Genomic DNA, 12,161 nt, shown 5'->3' on the forward strand with positions numbered 1-12,161 from the left:
AGGGCCAAATCCTGCTGAAGGATGCAGGCCACTGCAGTTGAATCAATCTGCAATTGTTCATCTGAGAACAGGTGCAAATTAAATGGCTGAGAATTTTACAGCTGATTCTCAGACACAATGTAACCAGGATTAACAACTTTTTTCCCACTCCAATGAGATTTCTTAGCCATGTACTGCTGCTGCTCATTAACATTGCCTTAATTAGGCCATGGCATTCCACAGCAGTTTGGTACTGAAGCAGAGTTTTGATCTAGTAGGAGGAGGTCTTTCACCTGCTTGAGAAACCTTACTAAGTAATTGGAAAAATGCAGTGAATTGAATCCAGGTGAAGCATCACAGGTCAGTCATTAATGCCCCCTCACAAGGATTGCTTTCATGGCAAGGCCACCTTGTTAGGAATTGGAGTGCAAACCACAGCCTTTATGTGTGCCCCAACGCCACACAGTCAGTCCATGGGCTCATACTGAAGCAGCCACAGGGACAGAAAGGCCAATGAAGGAAACAAGCCGGGCAATTGTTCCTGGAGCTGCTGTGGCATAGAGGATACTGGAGTTAACATCCTGTCTTATGTCCTGAAGGGGTAGCAGATTTATTGTCCTCCTTTATGTTCTGTTGAAATAAAACACAAATATAGAAACCTCTTTGCTCCCTTTTTTTCTGTTATTTTTCATCTTCTGGAGTTACAGAGCTTCTAGAAATTTTAAAATAGTCTTAAACAGAGGTCAAGGTACCCTAGAAAGAAAAACTGAGTAAAATCTAATCATGTTATATACTAGCTCTCCTAAGTAACATCACCTCTGTAACATCACCTTCTTAGTCTGATCCCACCCCGTTTTCTCTCCTTCTCTCAGCTTTGTCTCTTCTAGTGTTTCTGTCATTTCTGTAATTTCTGTCTATCCCATTGGACAGACTTTTGAAGTCTGAGTGATAACTGATCCTGTTTTCACTGCTGGCTCTGCACCTTTGGGAGTAGATGGGAGTCCTAATACAAGCTGAATGTTTAAAATAAAGATCAGATGGAAAATGGGAAGAGAGAGTATCCACACAGATTTCACAAGAAGACTAAGTTAATGTTCCTCTTAAGAGAAAATGGAAAAAAGTAAGTTTTCGAAATGAAGAAAAAGATGATTTTTTCTAAATGTAAACAGTGGCACTCATATAACGCATGTTCCTATTGCAGGTGAGGAATGTGCTTTTTAGGAAAGGTATGAGAGAATATGGAGATCTGTGAGAGCGTGGAATAAAAGTAGAACTGAGAAACATCAGGACTCGAACAGATTTGCAGTGGTGTTGGCACACAGTAACCATCTGTTTTCTCTTTTGCTTCTGGAAGGCCTCTGTCAGCAGACAGGAGGCAGGAGCTTCACCTCGTCTGTGTTACCAGCTTTCCATGTGAGACAGGCGCTTTGCTGGGCAGGCACTTTCCCCCCTTTTGAAGGCGGGTGAGTGAAGGGCCCATCCCCTCCGCATCACCTCCCACCGTTTACACAAGCTAACCCTCGGCTATTGTCTGTGCCTGTGTGAACAGAGCTCTGTGCAGCACGATGCACGGCTCCCAGGCTTACATGGGAAGCTTGTGAGCTGCAGATGGCTGCCCCAGGACAGCGTGGGGCTGCGGGCAAGGCGCACAACACAGCAGAGAACTGCTGGAGTATGTGCAGAGAGAGCTGTCTTCCCATATGTCCTCCCTGGAGCAAAATCTCCAACCACAGTGACCCTGTGTAGGTTCCTCAGACCTATTTTTGCCTGCAGGGAAAACAGAAAAGAAACTAAGACTAAATAGGAATGATTTAATATCCTTGCAGCAAAGGGTAACTCAGACTTTTGTAGGCTTTGAGGGGCAAGGGAGAAGTTATGGAGGGGAAATTTCTGCCGTGTGGTTTGGAAGATGATTCTGGCACTCTGATACATAGTTAGATTTGATTTGATCTTCTAATACAAAAATTTCAGGAAAGTCATGTCTTTCCCCTCTCATGTTACTTCTTTACTGTTTCCTACATCTCTTTAATTAGGTTAAAATCAGCAAGCTGTAAACCACGAGGTAGATTTCTCCTAAGTTTCTAATGTGGAGATTACATACCTATGAGGTGGCCAAAATAAAAAGGCAGTGTTTGTATGAGGGATTATGCTTTCTGGTGGCTGCAGGGGAACCCATTCCATTACCCAGGATGGGTCCTGTCACAGCTCTATATCCTGTAATGAGTATGGAGATGGTATTTTAAACTGTGTGAATTATTGCCTGCCTCCTTGTTTAGAGGGGTTTGGACAGTTATTGCCAAACCTAGTGAGAGGACTGTTCAAAAATTATGCTGTCACCTCTGCTCTTGTCTAAACTAGAACAAACTGAAAATTGCATCTTTATCTTTCAGTCTTTTCTCTCATTTACAGCGTAGCAATAGTGTGAGTTACAGGTGGAACTATGAGATGGGGAGTTTACCCAGGTCCCTTGCTGACTTTAAAGCTGCCCCTTCCCCTTGGAACCTACCCTTGGAACTTCTGCCAAATTTCAACTTTTTTTAAAATTTATTTTAGGTTTTCGAAAAGCTTGTGGGTTTTAAAAATAATAATAATAGAAAACTCAAACATCAAACCCAAAAAACCTAGACCAAATCAAACAAAAAAAAACCACCAAAAGAACCAACCACCAGACAATAAACCAAACATGCTAATTCATTGTGGATATTAGCTGACCACTACTCCATGCATGCTTTCAGCCATAGCCCATTTAAGTACATTGGTTGTTGTGAGCAGCCTAACACAAAGGAAAATTAGATTTCAGTTTCTAGCACTGTCTTTCTGTCATCTCTTGTAAGCTGTAAATTCACTTAAATTTTCAAATTAGTTGAAAAATTATGGCCAACAGAATAAATAGAACATTTAGCTTCAAAAAAACCCCACCTTCATCATCACATCTACCTGCCTTACTATGTAGATAGCAGTAAAAATAACAAATGATTCAGTCTTCAGTACATTCATTTAATAATTATAATAATTCACTGTGCTAAAAGGATTCAAAGGACATTAATTGTGCAAGTAACAGGCCTCATGACTATGCAACAAAGTGGGAAATTTTCAAATCATGGTTTTAAAGCATGTGTACGAGTTCACTGTTCTCTATTATCTATTTAGAAATCACTGTCACAACTCCCTTATTAATGTATGAGGTAGAAACCAAATGTATAATAATTTCAATCAACTTCATAATTTTTTAAAACACTGCTTTAAAACTCTCCATTATCATATGCAAAATGGTAAAGTCAGTTCCACTTAATCTATTTCATATGTTATTCCAACAGCATCACAAATAGTTCATTGTTACACATCTCTCCAAATAATGAGTTCAAGACATCTTTTCCTTTGCACCACTTCAGCTGCATGCTGCACACTTCATATTGTGTAATTGTCTGATGAAGAAGGGAAGCAGTATCAATGAAAAAGTGTTGGACACAGGTCTTATACCCCCTATGGAATATTTGGACGATGGATAAAAAAGGAAACTAATGATGAAACTAATCAACAGATTACTAAAAACATAGTTTAACTTCCTTCCCTCGTTAGAATGCTACCCATCACCACAGATGCTCTCACCCAGGATGGGAAACTTCCAGACAACCATGAGATTCCCATAAAAGGTGCTAGATCAAATTTAATGAGCTCTGTCTGAATGCTGCACTTACAGTATTTGCTGGAACAATTGATGTGAGTCTAACAAACCTCTTATTAGCTAAACAATATACTTTTTTTAAAGCCTAAAGAAACTAAAAAAAAAATCACCAAAAAAAGGGTGTTAAATTACATAGGAGGCAGTCAATCTCTTATGCACTGAAGTCTGTGCTTTGCTGGACTGGGAATATAGTAATCATATAAAATGCATCTATTCAGAAATACCCCTGTTTCTTCTCAATCTACAAAATGTAAATGCCCCTCCCTTTCTCCACATCCATGGAGAGAAGCACATGTTCCTCTTCTGATGCTTGTAATGTAAAATGTTTTGTAGCTCATTAAACTGCTATAATTTTTCTACTTGAATTCTGTATATAGACTTTCAGAGTAAATAATCATATCTTGATTAGCTGTGAGAAAGGTAATTTTCTGTGAGGCTGGGGGGGGGGAGGACGGGGTAGGAGTTCCATGAAAATATTTTCTTTACTGGAAATAAATAAGATAAATATTTCTGCATTGGAAATTTAGGCAACTAATTTAGGTTCAACCCAGAGGTCATTCATAATTGTTGGTGTTTAGTATGTTGGGTTTCCTCTGCTACTTCCCACCATGTAAAGAAAAGGGCAGAAGAGGAGCTGAGCAGTACTGCACTGCTCTGTGTAGAGCCCTTTTATACTTGGGGATGCTCCAGGTCTGTGGATCCGTGGTGTCTTTTGAAAAAAACCCACAGCTATTAAGAGAGTCTGAGATTCAGCTTATGATCCACTGAAGAAAGACAAATAAGTAAAAAAGACCAAAAGAACAGTTATAAATTATACTGGCATTTCATTTGGCCATCATACCTGAGTGTCTTCTTTATAAAGTCATGCAGTTTCTAGTGGATTTTTAAGGTCCTGTGAGTTTTTACTGTATGTTTCCCTATAGAGAGCAAAAATATCCACCTAACTGCAGTCAGGCACTGTTTCAGGTGCCTTTCTATAATGGTACAATATACTTGAACTACACAGCAGAAGAAACTTCTGACAGCAGCCAACTAAAATGCGAAGCTGAAACTGGTAATCCTTTGGTAGTGTGAAACTAGCAGCGGCATTATGGCAAGGTAAGGGGGAATGTGGAGGTTTTTAATTTAAAATCTCATAAAATATATTCAAATATTCAAGGTGGGGATTATTTTTTGTTTGTTGGGTTTTTTTGTGAGCACATAAGTCAAATTTAGTCCTCCACTGAATACATAAGCACAGTGAGAGTCAGGGGCAAAATACTGAGAGGCCCCTCCAAGAAACCCACAGAAGTCTTTCCAATGGCTTCGATGAAGGCTGGATAATGTGTCACAGAATTACTTGTGTATTTAAAGATAAACCTGTGAACAAATATTTACAGACTTGGGGGCTTTTGGTTTAGTTTTCAGAGTGTCTGAGCCTTTCTGGTTACCATGGATGTCAGAGGGAGCTGTAGGTGGTTCAGCATTTCTGGAAGTGGAGGCTTTTAGTTACAGAGTTGCCTGCTCCGTCTAGGGCTACCTGGAGGCCTACCTACCCCAGGGGACTTGGAGGGTGTTAAGATGAAAGGGCTCTTGATTCCACATCCAAGATCTGATCCGCCCACCAGTTGCACAGCCCTCACTGGAGCGTGCCCAGCCTGGGCCCTGGTGTGTGCAACCGGCTGTTCGGGAGGGAAGCTCGGGTGCCAAACAGGCTGACTGTCATCAGCTCACGTCCCTACATGTAACACCAAATAATTCAAGTGGTTCCAGAGGACTCTCAGGCCTGGGAAGTGTGGCCACAATCCAGGCACACACCACGGTCCTGCATTTTTTGCTCTTGTTTACATGCTGGTGGCAAGGATGGTGTGGCCATAACCTAGGCAGGTATGACAGGGCAGCATTCAAAATGGAATTTTTTTTCACTTTGTGTTAACAATCCCGTGTATCATCATGCTGTTGACTCTTGAGTGAATCAAGGTCTGTGAAATGAGAGCATGTTTGTTTACCACTGAAACATGAAGATAACCACGCCTGTTAGTGCTGCCTTTCAGCCTTACTGGAAGAGAAGATTTGTGCTTTGTTGTGGTTTTTGTAGTTTTCCTTCTAAGCTATAGGATGGTCACTAAATCTCTGCCTCTCCCTCCCAGGCTCACCCTTGGCTCTTTGTTTTGTTATCAGCAGTGGGAGTGGTGCAGGAGTATAATACTGCTCTGCTTTTCTGAGGATCTGAAAACACTCTGCTGCTGGTAACCTGTCTGGAGGCTGAAGGCTCTGATAATTTCCCAGATTTTTGTCTTCAATCGTGCTAGTGCACAGCCGGTTGAAAAACAGGAAAATTGAAATTATTCTCCTCTATTCTGGCAATCTTCAGAGATAGTTCTGGTATTTTTTTACCAGAAAATATTCCTTATATTCCATTGGGTCTGTGAGCTATAACAGCAGTATGCTTTTGACAACATTATTCATTGCTTTTTCATAACTATGTCTCGATATTCCAAGTGCTGCAGAAACCCTAAGGTTTTGTTTGCTTTTCTTTTTTTTCTTTTAGCAGGATCTCTGAATTGACTGGTATTTGTAACCTTTAAAATCTAATGATACATATGTATCTGAATTATATGAATGAATAATACAGAGAGTAAATTATTATTCATCAACACTTTAAGTAAAGTTCTTTCATGTAACTTTCATTAGCATACTAATACTGTGCTGGAAAGCTCTCTAGATTTTTATCTCAAGGAAGCACTTACTGCTCCTCCTTAAGAAGATGAACTGTCCCATTAAGACCACAATTCTCGTGAGCAGGAAAAACAGCAAAGGCAAAAACCCCATGTTTTTCAATAGGAACCTTTAATAAAAATTAAATTTGTATATTGTCTTAATGAAGTCAGGGGGATTAGCCAATTGCTCAGAGTTAAGCATGGGTTTATGCAAATGGTTACTAAGGGTCCTGAACAAAAAAATTAATTTGCAGGCTCTACTGCAGTTTATACTCCCTGTGGCTCCATGTTCCAACACTCGTGTGAATGACTGCACTTATATCAACACAGCCAACATAAAAAATGCAAAGTACTTAATCAAATTGTTCCAAGTGAAAGCTTCCTTCTTGTGGCAAAACTTAATAAGGTAAGAGAAAACCAGATTAGTTTCTATGCAGGCACTTTAAGAGGGAGCTTTGTTCGTAACAAATACCGAGAGTAAATGAAAATAGGAGTTAGATGAAGCAGGGGATTAAAACAATGGCCAATATTTAATTCATTTTAATAATACAAAAATATTAAGATCCAACTTGTCAGGATCCCTGAATAAATGCATCCTGCCCTCTAAGGGCTTTATGAAATTGTTTCAGCCCTGTTAAAAACTGTCAACAATATTCTTATTTCTCATAAAAATCTATTCCTACTTATCAGAAAGATACTGATAGATTTATGAACAATTTATTTGCTGTTGAGTCTAAGCAAATAATGGTAGCAAGATAAGATCTTTTTAGAATATAAATTAATAAAGTGCCTGAATTTTATTAAAAAGTGGGAAAATTAAAGACTATGATGAAAATTGGTTTTCGTACTTTGAATTCTACAAGGAATTATTGGAAGTCTTCAGGAAAGTCAGGCCTTACCCTATAAATCTTAAACATGCTTATTTGTATTCATGTGATCAGCATTGTTTTATTTTGTGAGAAAATGGCCAACATAAAACTAAGCATATGCATGCACATTTTTAGAAAACACCTCTCCAGTTTATAAGAGTATGAGAGGGGTGTTTTGGGTTTCTGCATTTAATTTTTCCTATAAATTCTATTTATCATGCATTTTAAACTCTGGTTAAAATCTTCCGCATAGAAATACCATATTCTTTCATGTAAGTTTTAAATTTTTACAGGAACACAGACGAATCAAATAAAATAAATGATAATAAAAATCTCTACAGTCTTCAAGCTTCGTTCCCTAGTAATTTTGGATGGTTTTTTTTTCCCTACTGAATCTCATAATAGCATTTTGTGAAGTTGCCAAATTCTGCCCCTCTTTTTATTCAGTTACATACAGACACACAGCATCTTGCATATTACATTGCTGAGAACTCGCAGAATCAAAAAAAATGAAGCCACAGAGACTGCGTCCTAAATTCAGGTCACAGATGGATTTCAGGAATGTCAGCTGTCTGCCACCCATCCTTTCTTCCTAATGAGAAAAAGACCAGAAAGTGGGGCCTATTTTTTTCTTTCCTCACAACTTATTGGGTAGTGATGCAGAGAAAGCTATCGGATTGTAGAGATAGTCTGCTATGGTCTGAAACCAGACTTATAAATTAAGTTTAAATTAGTCCCAGAATGCATCTGTGACATAGTAGGAGTCAAAGGGAAACACAAATGAAAATATTTTTCATGGGTCCACCTGAAAAGTGTGAGATCAAAGGTGTTTAGGTGGCAACAGGAAGGAAATAAATCTGTTATTAGTATTTCCCTGGGAATAATAAAAATCCATTAGCTTCTCTGGAGGAGTCAGGGTTATTGGTTTTAGGATGAAAGGCATGCAAGCTGCCCAAATCACTATCTAAACCATACCTAAGATAAACAACTGGATAAAACAACCCAACAAAGTCAAGCTGTTATATTTTTAAGACCTATTTGGCTTAAATATTTTCCAGCCATGCATCATAGTTGTAAGTGTACAGCCAGTCTGAGATTCATGCTTGTGAGATTCATGCTTGTGAGATGATATTCTGCTGCACAGAAGCTGGAGCCATGAGCCATGAAGGATCCTGAGTCAGTGAACAAGCAAATCAAATTCTGTGAGAAGAAAGTGTGTTTGCATAAGAACTCAGAAATCTGAAAATGATGGACCCCAGGTGTTTGAGAAAGGTTTTTACAAACAATTGAGAAGCTGCTTTAATGGATATGAAAACCATAGCAAAAGAAGTGCTCTAACAGAAAAATGTAACAGAATAAAATTTTAATGGAAGCCTGCAGAATCAAAGGGTTCTTTGGGGCTGCGACGGAAGGACAGGGTCAGGGATAGCTACTTTTTGGGAAGCAAAGAAACCCTGGACTCTCTGGGCTCTGCCAGTGGAGCAGATGAAGGTAGGACACCCAGTACCTCAGAGTACCATGTGGTTGATCTCTGTGCAGAATGGTGAGCATGTACAGTTCTACAGTTCCTCTTTGTAAGAAACTCTTTCCACCACAAAACTCCCCTTCACATTTAAGAAAAGGAAAACATTTCTCCACAGACTACCAAAATTAAATAATAAAGATATGATTTGGAGACAGTGTTGGTTTCAAATGGGGAAATACACTGGGCAGCTTTTTATCAGCATTCTGGTGGAGGTGGGATTATCCCCCTTTTCTACAGGAAAAAGTCAAAGATGCTACTAACCTTAAGTGCATAATTCAAGACATATAATGCCTCATTCTCCAGGAGATTTGTATTCAAAGGACCATATTATGTTCAAAGCATCCCACCTACTGATGCTAGTTGCAGCTGTGAATGCTCTGTACCTACAACTGGATCCTAATTCATCTAGAAAATGAAGAACATATCCATGCAAAGTTCTTCAGAAATATGTAGCAGAGACAGCTTAATTTAGCTTAAAAGCCAATGTTCGCTTGCATTATCCATAAAAATATATTTTTCTGCAGTTATTTTTCTCATTCACTCTAAGTGTTCTAAATCCTGCAAAAACTAAGTATGTGTCCTGAACTCAACAGTTTTAATGCACAATCCAGTTTTGTTCTAAGCCCACATCCATGCCAGGCAAAAAGAAAGGGGAAGGGAGGAGTTTCATGGAGAAAATAACACTTTAAATGTGTTCATTTATCAATATATCAAAATACCATCAGATAGACATAAAATTAACTGAATTAAATTGGTCTTAAGGAAAAGTTTACTTCTACTATTTTCTAAGTTTTTAATGCCTAAATTTACAAGCTTACTAATATCTTAACATCAAATTTCCAAGGTTTCTGCAATAGTCCATCACTCTGAATCCTCTTCTGTCCCGTATATTATCTTCCAACCTTTTATCTCCTCTGCAACTGAGTTAAGCATCTTGCCCATGTGCTTGGTAGCAGAAACACAGAGAATTGAAAAGTAAGATTCCCATCCTGAAAATGAGAGTGATCCCACAGCACAGTGGCCATCCAAAACCTGACAGTCTGCACGTCCTCTGAACATAAAGTCTGGAGAGAGTTTAGCTGCCAAAAACCCTAACAAGCACATGTGTGAGTTGCAACCTCCAAAAGTAAGCAAACTTTTTTCATAGGGTCAATGAAAAAAACGCTTCTGACACAAATAACAAATCCACTTTCATGGGTTGATCCTTATTGCAAAGTGTTCATGGGCAAATGTTCCCTTTAATCTCACCACCGGAAATCAGTGAATTTCTTTGGAAATTTTTTCTCGTGTACACACAAAAAAAGAAATCCCATATGAATGCCTGCTCTGCATTGTTCCCCTTTTTGCAGCTGAGGTTTGATGAAATCCTAAGCAGGGACAGAGACATTAACAGAGGCAGGTGCCGCTGCTTACACTGCTCAGACCACATCATCTCCCTCCTCAGCTGGGCCCTCTTACTACTAAGGTTACCCAGCACTTTTAAAATTTGCTTTTGCTTTAACACTTTTTCAGTTCCAGATGAACTCTTCCATTCTAGGTGACTGCTTCAAACTGAGTTGAGATCCACTAGGGTCTGGGCTAGGTGATATCTAGAGATCCCTTCCAACCCCAGGAATTCCATGATTCTGGGTGTGTTAACCGCTTTCAAGAATTGAACTGAAAAAACAAGCAGTTCATAGGATCCTTTCTGTGCTTTCACTGAAATTCCAGAAACTCACAGCCTGGGAACAGGAATTTCAGCTTCTGCCAGGAAGCATAACTTCATTCCCTTGCAGATCTTATAGGTATTAACACAGACTTTAATTAAACACACTCTGTTTGGCCTGGGGCTACATAGGTGAAATATGACTAAGCTTGTAATGGCTGCTCCCAGGCACAGTAACTATTTCTGCTTACTTTTTTTGCTCCCTTTCCTCTTTTTCTGGAAATTTATGGAAGAATAAAACAACTGATGTAAACACCGAAAGTGAGTGGAAAAAAGGGAAAAGCAAAACGAGAGGAATGGAAAGGAGTCAATAGAATCAAGAATTCTGGTGAGTGAGGTGACTAGCACTGGCTGGGAATTGGAAAGGGTGCCTGGCACCAGTGGCACAAGAAGAGCAGGAATATGAACCAGTTTGCTAGGCAGAATTGAACATGGAGGTAAAAAAAGGACAAAAAGTTTCTGTACAAGGAAACTGAAACAAGGATTCTGTGAAGGAAACACCGAAGACAAGGAGCTGAAGTGCTAAGGGAGAACTGTATATTTAAGAAACCTTTGCAAAAGTTAGGTAGAAATCACTGTGGAGTGCAGTAGCTTGTGTAAGGCAATGCTGGACACTGAGTGGGGCACCCAGACTCCTTGGCTTTGAGCTCTGAACAGCAGACAGGGAGCCACAGGGTATACACATGAAAAAATTCCTTGCAATGTAACATAGCCTTGCAGCGATGTATTTCCTAAGATCCTTCAGGTTCTTCCAATAAATTGGATGTAATTCTGACTTATATTCCTCTTTGTGAAATCTAATGTATTCATCCCGTGTTGGTTCCAGAACTCCTCAACCTTTCTGTCTAAAATATGTTCTATGACTGAAAAGGGCTTCTCTAGTCCATCACTGTATGATCTTTGCAACAGCTTCACTGTCTTTCTCTCCTAAGGTTAACAAGCAGCTGATCTTATTCTACACATCGACTTGCTTTCTGGAGTTTCACAACAAAATAATAAAAGGGGTGGCAGGGAATGAAAGTGGGAACCTGATCTCAGTCTTCGCCATGGCTGGCTGGGGGTTGGCCCACTGTACTGCAGGGAGGCAGGCTGATGCTGGATGCCACTGGGATTAGGAATGGTTTTGGTAGGCTGGATAAAGAGTCAGGTGTGGAAAACTCAAGTGGTTGGGCAAAGGGTTGGAATTGTGGGCAAAGGAGCCTGTGACTTGGACAACATGCAGACCTGGGGAGAAAGACTGAGCCTGGGGTTCAGGGATGGAAATAGGAATGCAGGAAATATGAGAGTGGGATAAACTGCTAGGACTTGGAAAGATTAGAACAGTCTCAGTGAGAGGAGATAAGCAGAATCAGTCAAACACAAAAAAAAGGACAGAACATTTTTCTTCAGCCATCAGAGCGTAATCCCTTTCTGATCCTGGAGTAAAAGGCACAGATTCCCAGGTTGGGAATGCTGGGCATCTGGGACTCCACAGCTATGATCGATGTGTGGCTAGGCTATAATAACCTATGATCATCTACTTAAAGATGATCTCACAATGGATCTGCAAAATGGAATTAAACTAATTAATTTCGGTTGTGCTTAATCCTGGCATCTCCTAACTTCAGTGGGCTTGAACTTGCCACATTAATAACACTTTTTACAATGCTCTAGAGATCACATTTATACTATAAATGATACAGCAGAAGTCTCAATCAGA

The sequence above is a fragment of the Chiroxiphia lanceolata genome, chromosome 5 (assembly GCF_009829145.1).
Source record: "Chiroxiphia lanceolata isolate bChiLan1 chromosome 5, bChiLan1.pri, whole genome shotgun sequence".
Taxonomy (NCBI): Eukaryota; Metazoa; Chordata; class Aves; order Passeriformes; family Pipridae; genus Chiroxiphia; species Chiroxiphia lanceolata.